At 30.6% G+C, this 11,644-nt stretch overlaps 1 pseudogene; it reads left to right on the forward strand.

Moving 5' to 3' along the window:
- The first annotated feature begins 6,007 nt into the window (after positions 1–6,007).
- LOC114755037 (ent-kaur-16-ene synthase, chloroplastic-like) lies at positions 6,008–8,487 on the forward strand (annotated as a pseudogene).
- The last annotated feature ends 3,157 nt before the right edge of the window (positions 8,488–11,644 follow it).

Genomic DNA, 11,644 nt, shown 5'->3' on the forward strand with positions numbered 1-11,644 from the left:
ATTTATTTTTTACAATATTATAATCATAATTTTATAGTAAATTATTAAATTTTAACTATTCATTTAGACTGTGTTTGGATTTCCGTTCACAGTGGCAAGTATGCCTAAGAAAATATAAAACACACCTTGATAGCTTCTTCGAAGAAGCCTTCTTGTTGGGGACAACGTTTTTGTAAATGGATTTTTTGTTTCATCATACGTCGCAAATGAAGCTATATTTTGTTACGTTGGATGTAAAAGTTTATATTGATATGAAAATTTTATTGGTGAACGATCTGTAAATATCTTTATAAGTACTTTTTGAGCATAAAGACATGTCATGATTCTAGTGAGTTTCTAGGACCAAACTCACCAATTTTTTTTTTGTAAAGAAAAAAAAGATGTAAAAGTCGATTGCCAACGTGTAAAGAGAAGGACAACAGTGATGAAAAGACAAAAGGCTACCTTATATTACTGGGGAAAAAAATAAAATCACCAAAAAAAACCCAAGGACTTAATTATTTGCAAAAGTATACTAGGCAAAAAATAATTAATAAAATTTAATGATGAGAGTACACTATAAACCCAATCAACGTGTATTACTAATTTTCAATTGAGCTCTGAAAATCTGTATAAATAAAATAAAATAATATTCAATAGTTATATGTACAAAAATTACGTTAATATATCTAATTAAGTATTTTTTTATTATTTATAATTTTTCTTACAATACATTAACTCTTTATTTTTATACTTTAATCTTAATATTTTTCTTAAATTTATTAGTTTATATACATTATGTATATAAAATAAGACTCATACTTTTTTTAAGTTATTTTACATTTAAATTTACTTTTCAATTACTCATCCAAACAAGCTTCGATTTATCAAATTGATTTTTTTATAAACACTAATCTAAACATAAATCATACTACCCCGGTTCCTGATATAAGAGCTAGTTGACTAATTTAAGTACATTAAAAAAACTAGTTAAGTTATTTATTTGTATAGGAAAAAATGGATAAATATGAAAGACAAAATGAATTGGCGTCTTATATTTATGATCAAAATAAAAATCAAACAAGCTTTTATATTAAAAACCGAAAGTAGTATTATACTAACTGAATTTTATCCTAACTCACATCCACCGCTAATCTAAATGTACCCTTAATAGTTCAATGATAGGAATAAAATGAGGAGAAAGAAAAGGAAAATACCATAAAAATACTTTTAAATTTTAAAATTTCAAATCAGTCTTATTTACTATACATTAATAGCAATTAACAATAATTTAAAAAACAAATGACAACACATTTTTATAGCTATTTCTGATTTAGGATTTTAGAATTTTAAAAGTATTTTTTGAGAATTTTTCCAAAGGAACAAGGGATGAGAAGATAATCCAAAATCTAAGTCTCCACCGCGTGACCCGCAAAAAAGGCAAAATATCGTAAAACACGCTAAGGAAGCACTTAGCACTTGAACAGAAAAACAAGTGTGTGGTGTCATCATTATATCAATAGAATATATCCCTCCTTGGTCAACACTTCTCTTGATACCTTTAATTCTAAAAATTAAAAAAGAAAAAGAAAAAGAAAACATGAATACCGGAATATTCATTAAAATTTTAAGATTGATATGATATAAATTTTCCCCAATTCATTGTGTTTTAAAAAAAATCATTTCCTATTGTTGGCCGTTTCATTTAACATTGGATGCATCTGAAGCAACCCAAATGTGTTTTTTTTTTGGGTTTTATTTTATTAATATATATAATAAGTATGAATTAGTGACGAGGGTTAAGTTTGACGGAAAGGACTAATCTCTTTCACAACAAATACCTGTTGAGAGAGGTATTTATATTTAATACTTCATAGGCAATAGTTTTATGAATGAGATTACTTATAATAGGAGAATTTTGTGATTATTATAACAAACTAAAGAAATTTTCATAAATTATTTTTTTATGTTCAAAATTTATAAAATTATAAAATATTTCAATCATTGAACTTCCTTTAAGATAGACTGATAGAAGGAATGAAAAATTAAAACATACAATATATCATAGGATAGTGTGTGCGCGTGTGTATTCTTCAAAAAAGGAATCATTTACAGAAGTTGTATTTAAGAGCGATATATCTTCTCAACAAAACGCGCCAAATGAAGATGATAATGCGCAAAATGGGGCTTTCAATTATTAAATGTGTGCATAATTATAATTCAACACCGCGTTATAATTGAGATTTTTTTACAAAAATATAAAGTTCATGTAGTTTGGGTCTTAAGATTTTTTTTTAATATTGACACCAAGCAAAATGCTGTTACTTCCTATAAATAAAATAAAATAAACTCTAAAAAAAATTTCTTATAAAAAGAATCAAGACAAGTATAAATTATTTATTTTGTAATAATTATCTTTTGTCTAGTTGTTTACTAAATATAAAAATTTATTGATATTGAACCAAAAAGTAGCGGAGCACCAACGACCAATGAATAGGAGGATATCCCAGTCCCACTGGCAATCTATTCCTGGGATCAGCCCCTGAATGGGTCGCATTAAAGGTGGGCAAAAACGTGCGATGCTTTATTATTACAATTAATGACTTGACCTATAATGCCTTACTAACACAAATATTCCTAAAATTCTTATACATAAGTCTTTACATTCAATTAGGCCTCTCTGTTCAATGCAACTATTGTTTGATACTACCTCCTATTCAAAATAGGCTAAACTTTCTTAAAAAAATTGGTTTTTTATAAGATAACATTCACTTTTGTTTAAACATTTAATGAGTTTTTTTCAATTTTACTACCCATATATATTCTCTTTCCTCTTTAATTCATTTATTGTATCTTTTACTTATTCTCTTCATTAATAAGTGTATATCAGGAACAACAAATATATGCTTTACTCCTTTATTGTTTCAAATTGATTTTAATTAGTTTCTTCATTTATTACATCTTTTACTTATTCTCTTCTTTAATAAAGGTATATTAGAAAAACAAATATATGCCTTACACATTTATTGCTTTAAATTGATTTTAATTAGTTTCTTGATAAAGGTAAATAGATAAAGTTTAGCTTATATTTTAAAATGGATGGAGTATTTTGTGCTGTTTCTATATATTAATACCATTTCCAATCATAAATATAAGAGCAAGATAAGAATTTCATTTTGATATTAAATATAAGGTTTTAATTCACTTTTTTTTTCTGAAATTTATAATTTATTTTTCAAATATTTATATTAATTGCACATAGCAAGGGAGTTCCCAGCATGAAATACTAGTAATGCATATGATTAGAAATAATATTTTAGAGAAACTAATACATATTTATTATAAATAATTAACTTAACTAATATTCTTAATATATATAAATTAGTTATTCAGATTTTATATGGCAAAAATTTTATTTAAATTTTGTATTAAGAATTGTAGGTGGTACTCCCTGGGGTTCTATTTATAAGTTTCAAATTAGGGAAGGGGTATGATTCATTTGATAAGCTTCAATTTGGTGTTTGTCTTAACATTTAATGCATTCTTTTCAATTTTATCCTTAATTATTCATTTTCTCTTTTTTGTCATAATCTCTCTTGTCACATTTTCCGACACATTATCTTTCCTCTTTTTTCTCATTTATTACAAGGATATATGTGAAAACAAAATATATTTCTAATTTATTTATTGCCCTTGACTAGTTTTAACTAATTATTCATTATTTATGAATTAGTTATTTAAAATTTATAATAACAACAGAAAATAGTATTATTTTGTTCTTTTATAAAAAAGAAAATATTGTTCGCTACTTCACTTTATTCCTCGCATTGACTTTACTATTCGACGGGAATGAGTCGGGCTCAAGGTGAAGGTCGGAAGAAACGTAGTGCGATTAATGACTGTTGATGACTTTTTTGCCAGAATTAATGACTATTGACTGATGCCAAAAAACCAAGGAAAGGACTTATGATGTAAATTATTTAGATTAAATTGACATTGATGACTACTTTTTAATTATTATTATATTAAATATTTTATTAAATATATTGATTTCATGAGGATCTAGTTGACAGATATAATGAAGTAGTTAATTTGGTGAAGTTTGCAGTCTTTCGGTCAGCTTGACGTTTAGCAAGCGAGACAGCCACCTTCCCTGAAAGTAATCTAACTACCTCTTTCTTTGTTTATGTGAGTTACTTAGAGTTACTTAATGACATTTCTTTTTCTATTTTATTCTTACTGAATACAATAAAATATTGCGTAAAAGAAAATGTGCAGTATTTTTTTAACACCATTTCTTTAATAGGAAAAAAAATACCAAAAAAATTATTAATTTAATGCATTTTTTGTGACACCAATTTAATATATTTCTTGATATACGAGAATGGCTACATGTGACTTATATTTAGGAATAAAATGTTATCTCATATTTCTCAAAATTTATATGTAGAGGTACGGTGTGAAATAAAAAATTAATTACTTATCAATTCTAGTTATTTATACGTGCAGTGATATAGAAAAGTTTGACACATGTAAATGCAGAATTTTAACTTGTAAATGGGATTAAGAAAATAATTAATTTGCTTACTTGGTTACTTATTTATAGTCAGTCCTTTTTTTTATATTTTACTAATTTTTGGTTGGAAAAGGAATATTAAATTAGCATAGAATAAGTACTTAGTCGAACCATATAAGATTTGGGAGACTACATATTCTGTTAGTGGGGTGTATTTCCGTGTGCCATAAACAAGAAGCTTAAGGAATATTTAATATAATTTAACATGTTTGGTATGAATGAATAATTAAAGGACATAGAGAGATGACAAAAAAAAATTAAAGGAAATGAGAGCAAAAATGAGAAAAATACTTAAGTGACCTAATTAAAAATCTTTATTACTTTAGACTTGTAAGCTTGATATACTTTGTAATTTAGCTCATGGTAGATTGAAGTCAAAAGTTTGAAGGATTTTTAGCTCCGCAAGCACAGATTCTTGTTTGGGATATTGATTATAACTCGATGGTTCACATGTTGATTTCCAAGTTTCAAATTAGATATTTATGAATAAATCACTTATTATAATAGTTTAACACATTATTTGACATTTCGATTATAATTTCAAAGATAAAATCATTAAATTTAGCACCGCCAATTTTCCATAGAAAAAATTTAGGTCAAATAAAAGTATCATAAGTATTCATTTTGTAAACCTTACAATGTTTTCCAAGTGCATGTAATCATTCATTATCTTATCACGCGGACTTACCCAACCAATTCTTTTTTAATTTTTCTTAAGTGGCATGGAATTCTTGAGGCTATGGAGGCTTATCCTTTGACATTATTTAATAAAAATATATTTTGTTATATAGTACCTTCATCTTAAATAAAAGACAAATCTTAGAAAACCCCATATTTTAATAATATATATGAATACTCCACCTATTTTTAAAATAAGAATCTAAATATCTTATTTAATCATAACACATATGACAGAATTTTTCTAAAATAATTTTCTGTAATATTAGATTATATATCAATTTATAAGTTAAATAAATTATTTTTGAAAAATAATAAATATGAGAAATAAAATGAACTGAGATATCATATTTTGGATGAAAATCCACCATCAACCTATATCTATATTTAAGATTAGAGTGGTATACTGATTTTTTTTTTTTGGTGAAACGCATTATTTTATTAAAGATATCACGTTCGCTTCTTTATTTAATTCAAACAACAGGATGAATTTTCCAGATGAGTATTACTCCATTCCATTCTAAATATAAAAAATAATTATTTATTTTGATCATAAATATAATACCTCAATTTTATTTGAACATTCATATTTTTTTTTTGCCAAACTGTAAATATTTTTAAAACATCCACATAATTTTTTTATAAATAGCTAATTTACATATATTTTAATATGTATAAGTTAATTAACTAATTTATATGTTTAGAAATGCAGGGAGTACATAATTATCATTACCGAAACTTATCGTTTTGTCTTTATACTTTCAGTAACTCACGATGGATCCAATACAAAGGACAAATTTGAGGGCAAACCTAACATTACGGTAACATATCATCCTTCCATTTCATGTATCTCTCTCTAGATTTAAGTCCAATATGCCAACTAATTTTTCATAAAAATGATGATGATGAGATGGTGAATTGTATTAAATACAGATATCAGAGGGGAATAAATAGAGAATAAAGAAGATGCTGGACAGAGTTGAACTTTCTATATCAAGTTATGACACAGCTTGGGTAGCAATGATACCATCACCTTCTTCTCCAGAAACTCCTCTGTTTCCTCAGTCCCTAAACTGGTTACTGCAGAATCAACAAAACGATGGATCATGGGGTCTTCCTCATCGTAATGACTTGTTGACTAAAGACTCTCTTTTTAACAACTTTGGCTTGTGTCGTTGCACTTAAACATTGGGGTGTTGGTGAACAACAAACTAACAGAGGTATTGTATGTAATATAATGATGATCTTTATCTCTCTTTGTTATAGAAGTGTCTTTGAACGAAACCAATATGTGTATGGTTAAGTAATCGGTATATGTATCATGGTGTGTTGTTGAAGGGTTTCAATATATTGAGTCAAACATTGCTTCAGCTTTGGATGATAAGCAACATTCTCTAATTGGATTTGATATTATCTTCCCTCATTTACTTGAGCTAGCCCAGAACTTAAATCTCAATCTTCCTCTTGGAGGAAAGGGTTTAGAGGCATTCATCCAAAAGAGAGAACTGGAGATCCAAAGGTACCATTCATAAACAATAATATGCTTCTTTAGCATCTGTTAACTCCGGCATTTTGCAGAGAATTTTAAATGCATAATTCAGATATAGATAGCATTCTCCACAACTTCATAATATAGAAACTATTCACAAGGCATACAGATTCAAATGTGTGTGTGTTTTTTTTAAATTCAATCTATCATATTGATGAATCTGAAAGAACAATTATAGTTGAGCTCTTTTGTGCATTGTTGTTGCAGCGGGTGGGGAAGCAATTCAGAAGGATGGAAAGCATATATGGCGTATATTTCAGAAGGATTTGGGAAGTCACAGAATTGGGAAATGGCTATGAAGTTTCAAAGCAAGAATGGCTCATATTAACAATCGACATTGTCTTGATTATCTATTTTCACTATTAGATAAATTTGGAAATGCTGGTAATTAATTCCTCCCTTCAAACTTTGATGGATTTCTTCTTCTTCTGCATGACAATTATTATGGTTTCATACTAATATTATATTATATTCAGTTCCAACTATACATCCTTTTGATGTCTATGCTCGACTCCATATGGTTGATAGTCTTGAAAAGTTGGGTATTAATCGTCATTTCAAGGAGGAAATTGGAAGTATACTAGAGGAAACATGGAGGTAATTAACTTTACTTTGTGTCTCAAAAGCTTGAAATTGAAAATAACTTTCTTATTATGGGAACCAAGATGGCTGCAAAACTTGATCTCATCTTCTATTTGATCATGAAACAGAATGTGGCAACAGGAAGAAGATGACATATTTTCAGAACCCACCACTTGTGCCATGGCATTTCGTTTACTACGTTTGCATGGATATAATATTTCTTCAGGTTCTGCATCTTGTTCAAGTCCATATAACTGAAAAGGGATCAAAGAAAAATAACTAAATTTGATAATTTTGTGCGTACTTCAGACGCAATTGATAGGTTTTCAGAAGACAAATTCCTCAACACACTTCAAGGTTATTTGAAGGATGTTGAGTCTGCTTTAAAGTTATACAAGGCTTCACAGATAGTTTTACATTCCAATGATTCAGTTCTAGAGGAACTAAATTCGTGGACAGGACGCTTTCTCATAGAATATTTGTCCACTTCCTCAAGAAATTCTCACAAACCTTCTAATCATTTTGATCATGAGGTACATTAATCTCACAAATTCAATTTTGTTTCTGAACTCTTCTGTACTCTCAAGTTTATTCACTATTTAGTGCATATGAAATCCTCAAAGATCACTAATTTCAGGTATCTTTTGCTCTTCTTTTTCCTCATCATGCTTACTTGGATTTCATATAAAATCGAAGATCTATAGAACTCTACAAGCAGGGGGATCAAAGGAGAACTTTGAAATCTTCATATAGGTACATCAAAATATCACAAAACTACTCCATTTTTTCTCCGTCCCACATACATGTGAGCTTCTCTGAGTCATACATAGATTACTCAATTGGTACTTTACTCTCTTCTTGATCAGTTCTTTGAACCGTGCAAATAAAGAATTCCTGTTATTAGGAGTGGAAGACTTCAATCACTGCCAATTGGCATTTCGTGAAGAACTCGATCTATTTAACAGGTGAATATATTTCTTTTTTTCAAGAACCTTAAGTTGATTATATAATTTTATCACTAATAAAGCATATATAATTAATGATCATCAGGTGGTTTATGGAGAGTGGACTGGAAAAACTGCATTTTCCAATCTCAAAGACAAAAGCTGCTTATTCCTTCTTAACAGCTGCAGCAATAGTGACATCTCCTGAACTTCGCCAAGCTCGTCTGGCGTGGGCGATGCAGGGTTTGCTTACTTGTGTCGTTGATGATTTCTATGATGTTTGGAGTACTAAAGGGGAACAAAAATCAACCTCATACAGTTAATGGAGAAGTACGTATGTACAATTTGTAATGAACCGGCCATAAACATATATACTTCTCTTGCTGCAGTAATATATGCATCAGATGACAATATTTCCTCTGAACATTGAACCAAAGGTGGGACGTAGATGTGGAGAAAGAAAGTTGTTCTGAGACAGTGAAGATACTCCTCCGGTCCTTAATATAGGACCCAATTCTTAAGTTAGTTTTGGTCCTAAATATAAGACTCATTTCTCATATTTATCAATTTTCTCTAAATTACCCTTATAGATACTCTCTCAACCATAATCAAATAGAAGAGGGAAAGGGGTATTAAAAAATTATTATGGTGTTTTAAGAAAAATGTGTCATTTTTCTTATAATTAACTAACTTACCTAACTTCCTTAATCTAATCAAATTAGTTAAATGGGTCTTATATTAAGGACCGGAGGAGTATTATTCTCAGCACTCAAGAGTACAACCTGTGAGAGTGCAAGACAAGCATTTAACGTTCAAGGGCATCATGTGATAAACCACTTGATTCAGATTGTAAGTGATTGATGATATATATAATTATTTCCACCTCATCTCATCAGTGTTCTTAAGATTATCTCTAAATATTTTTCCCCATTGGGGTGTAGTGGGTGGATTTGATGAGGTCTCAGCTTAAGGAAGCAGAATGGTTTGGAAGCAAGCATGCGCCAAGCATCGAGGAATATGAACGTAATGGAATCACGTCAATGGCCTTAGGATCGATTCTCTTCCCAGTAATGTATCTTGTTGGACCCAAGCTTCCCCAGGATGTCATTGAAAGTGATGAATCCAACCACCTGTTTGAGATTGTGAGTCTTTATGGGCGATACCTTAATGACGTCAATGGCTACCAGGTGACGTGTCTATAGCCTTTTCGATCCCTCCTGTTAATATGTTTTGTAAAATTTTCTGGGAGTAATTTGGGTTTGTGTGTGTTTTGTGAAGAGGGAAAAAGAACAAGGGAAGTTTCTGAACTCAATAAGCCTGAGGATGATTCATTTGTGTGGGTCAACAAGTGAAGAAGAGGTCATAGAGACGATGAATAGGAAGATTTAGGAGAAGAGGAAGGAGCTATTGAGAATAGTGTTGAAGGAAGAAGGAAGAGTGTTTCTGAGAGAAGTAAAAAATGTGTTGATTGCTGCACTTGATTTATAAGAAGGAAGATGTGATTCATGCAAAAGAGATGCCTAATGAAGTCATTAACATTAGAGACATAGTTTTAAGTGATCCTATTATTCTGAATTCATAGATCACAAATGATTTCTCTTCCCTATTTAGGGAAGAAAATAATATATATTTAAATAAAGCTTGATAATCCTATTCACTTCGTTGGCTTCAATATTTTTCCTTACGAAAAATGAAAAATATTAGGGCTATTTAGTTTATGGCTCATTTGCTATCTCCAAACTTATGCTTTCTCTGGGGAAGAGTTGTCTCTTCTATATCCAAATACTGATGAAGATCATATAAAGAGAATAATTTCGGCAAAGCAAATTAAGAACTGAAAACATAGGGGAACCTAATTTTTTTCACTGATATGGTTATAATTGGAAAAACGGGTTGTTGGCCCAAAAAAGAGAAATTTGGGCCAAGGCGATAATGGGCTCCACCTTAGTGTTGGGCCTAACCAATAGCGTACCTTGTCTCAAATTTTATATTTATATTAATTGATTATCTTATGATGAGACGTGTTATACGAAAGCATTATGGTTTTACCATCAAAACTCAAGTGTGTCTTGTAAAATTTTCGTGGAGTCTAAAATGGGCAGTACCTTTTACCTTTTTCTATTTTGTATTTTATTATTATTTTTTTTTATACAGAAGAGGGCAAGGCCCGACAAAATTTAAAAGTTGTGGGGATTAGATCCCATACTCTCCTTCTGCACAAGGTCCCTCATATCAATAGGACACACATCAAACAATGAGGATTTAGACAGCCCCATTTTTGCAAGAGCGTCAGCCACCGTGTTGCAACTCCTTCGAATATATTTGACTTTCACATTCCAGTTAGCTGCCAAAAGTTCCTTGATTTTCACCAGTAAGAGACTACATAGTCATTCCCCACCGGTGTGGATAAGAAATCAACCAAGATTTTTGCATCAGACTCTATGATGATCTGTTTTAAACCAAAGTCCCAAGCCATGGTTAAGCCTTTATATAGCGCCCATTGTTCAGCTTCCTGAGCACTACAAATTCCAATCTTATAAGTGAACCCAGCTATCCACTTTCCCTCATGATCTCTCAATATTCCTCCACAACCGGCAACTCCAGTACCCATAGAGACAGCTCCATCCACATTCACTTTCACCCAACCCAAAGGAGGTAACCTCCATAAATTCGAGCTAGTAGAATCCAGCTCCACAGGACAGGTTTTTCCAGATGTCATAGTGAAATAGTGCCAAGTATTATAAATGATGGCGTTTGGATTTATCGGTTTCTCAAAGTTACTATTGAACGCAACCTCATTTCTCCATAGCCACAATTTCCACACTGAGACTCCCCCTATCAGATCCCAGTTCTTAATTCCAGCCTTGCCCATGCTTTCTTTCAGATTTCCAGCAACCCAGTCTTGTAGCGAATAACTAAAGAAACTCTGGATACAGATAGGATTCAGCATTTTCAACCAGAACTGTCTTGCATAAATACAATCCCTGAGGATATGTAGAACATTTTCAATTCCAGCTTTACAAAATGAGCACATAGGTGAGGTTTGAGCCCAACTACTTCTCCAATCATTAGTGGGTAGCTTGTCAAGGAAAACCCTCCACAAAAACACCCGAATGCGTTCTGCCCCCTTCCATTTCCAGATTAGTTTAAAGACTGGATTATAATTTTGAACTAGGATTTTCTTCAATCAAATAATAAGCACTTTTGATACTGAATTTACCATCACTAGTTGCATTCCAAGACATGATATCATTTTCGGCTGTCACCATCGGAGGTAAAATACCAGTAAGTCTCTGAATGATGTCATTACTCACAACTTTTGCAAGGCGTTGGAAA

Source organism: Neltuma alba, unplaced genomic scaffold (genome assembly GCF_004799145.2).
Source record: "Neltuma alba isolate B1F8T4 unplaced genomic scaffold, ASM479914v2 tig00010229_pilon, whole genome shotgun sequence".
Classification (NCBI taxonomy): Eukaryota; Viridiplantae; Streptophyta; class Magnoliopsida; order Fabales; family Fabaceae; genus Neltuma; species Neltuma alba.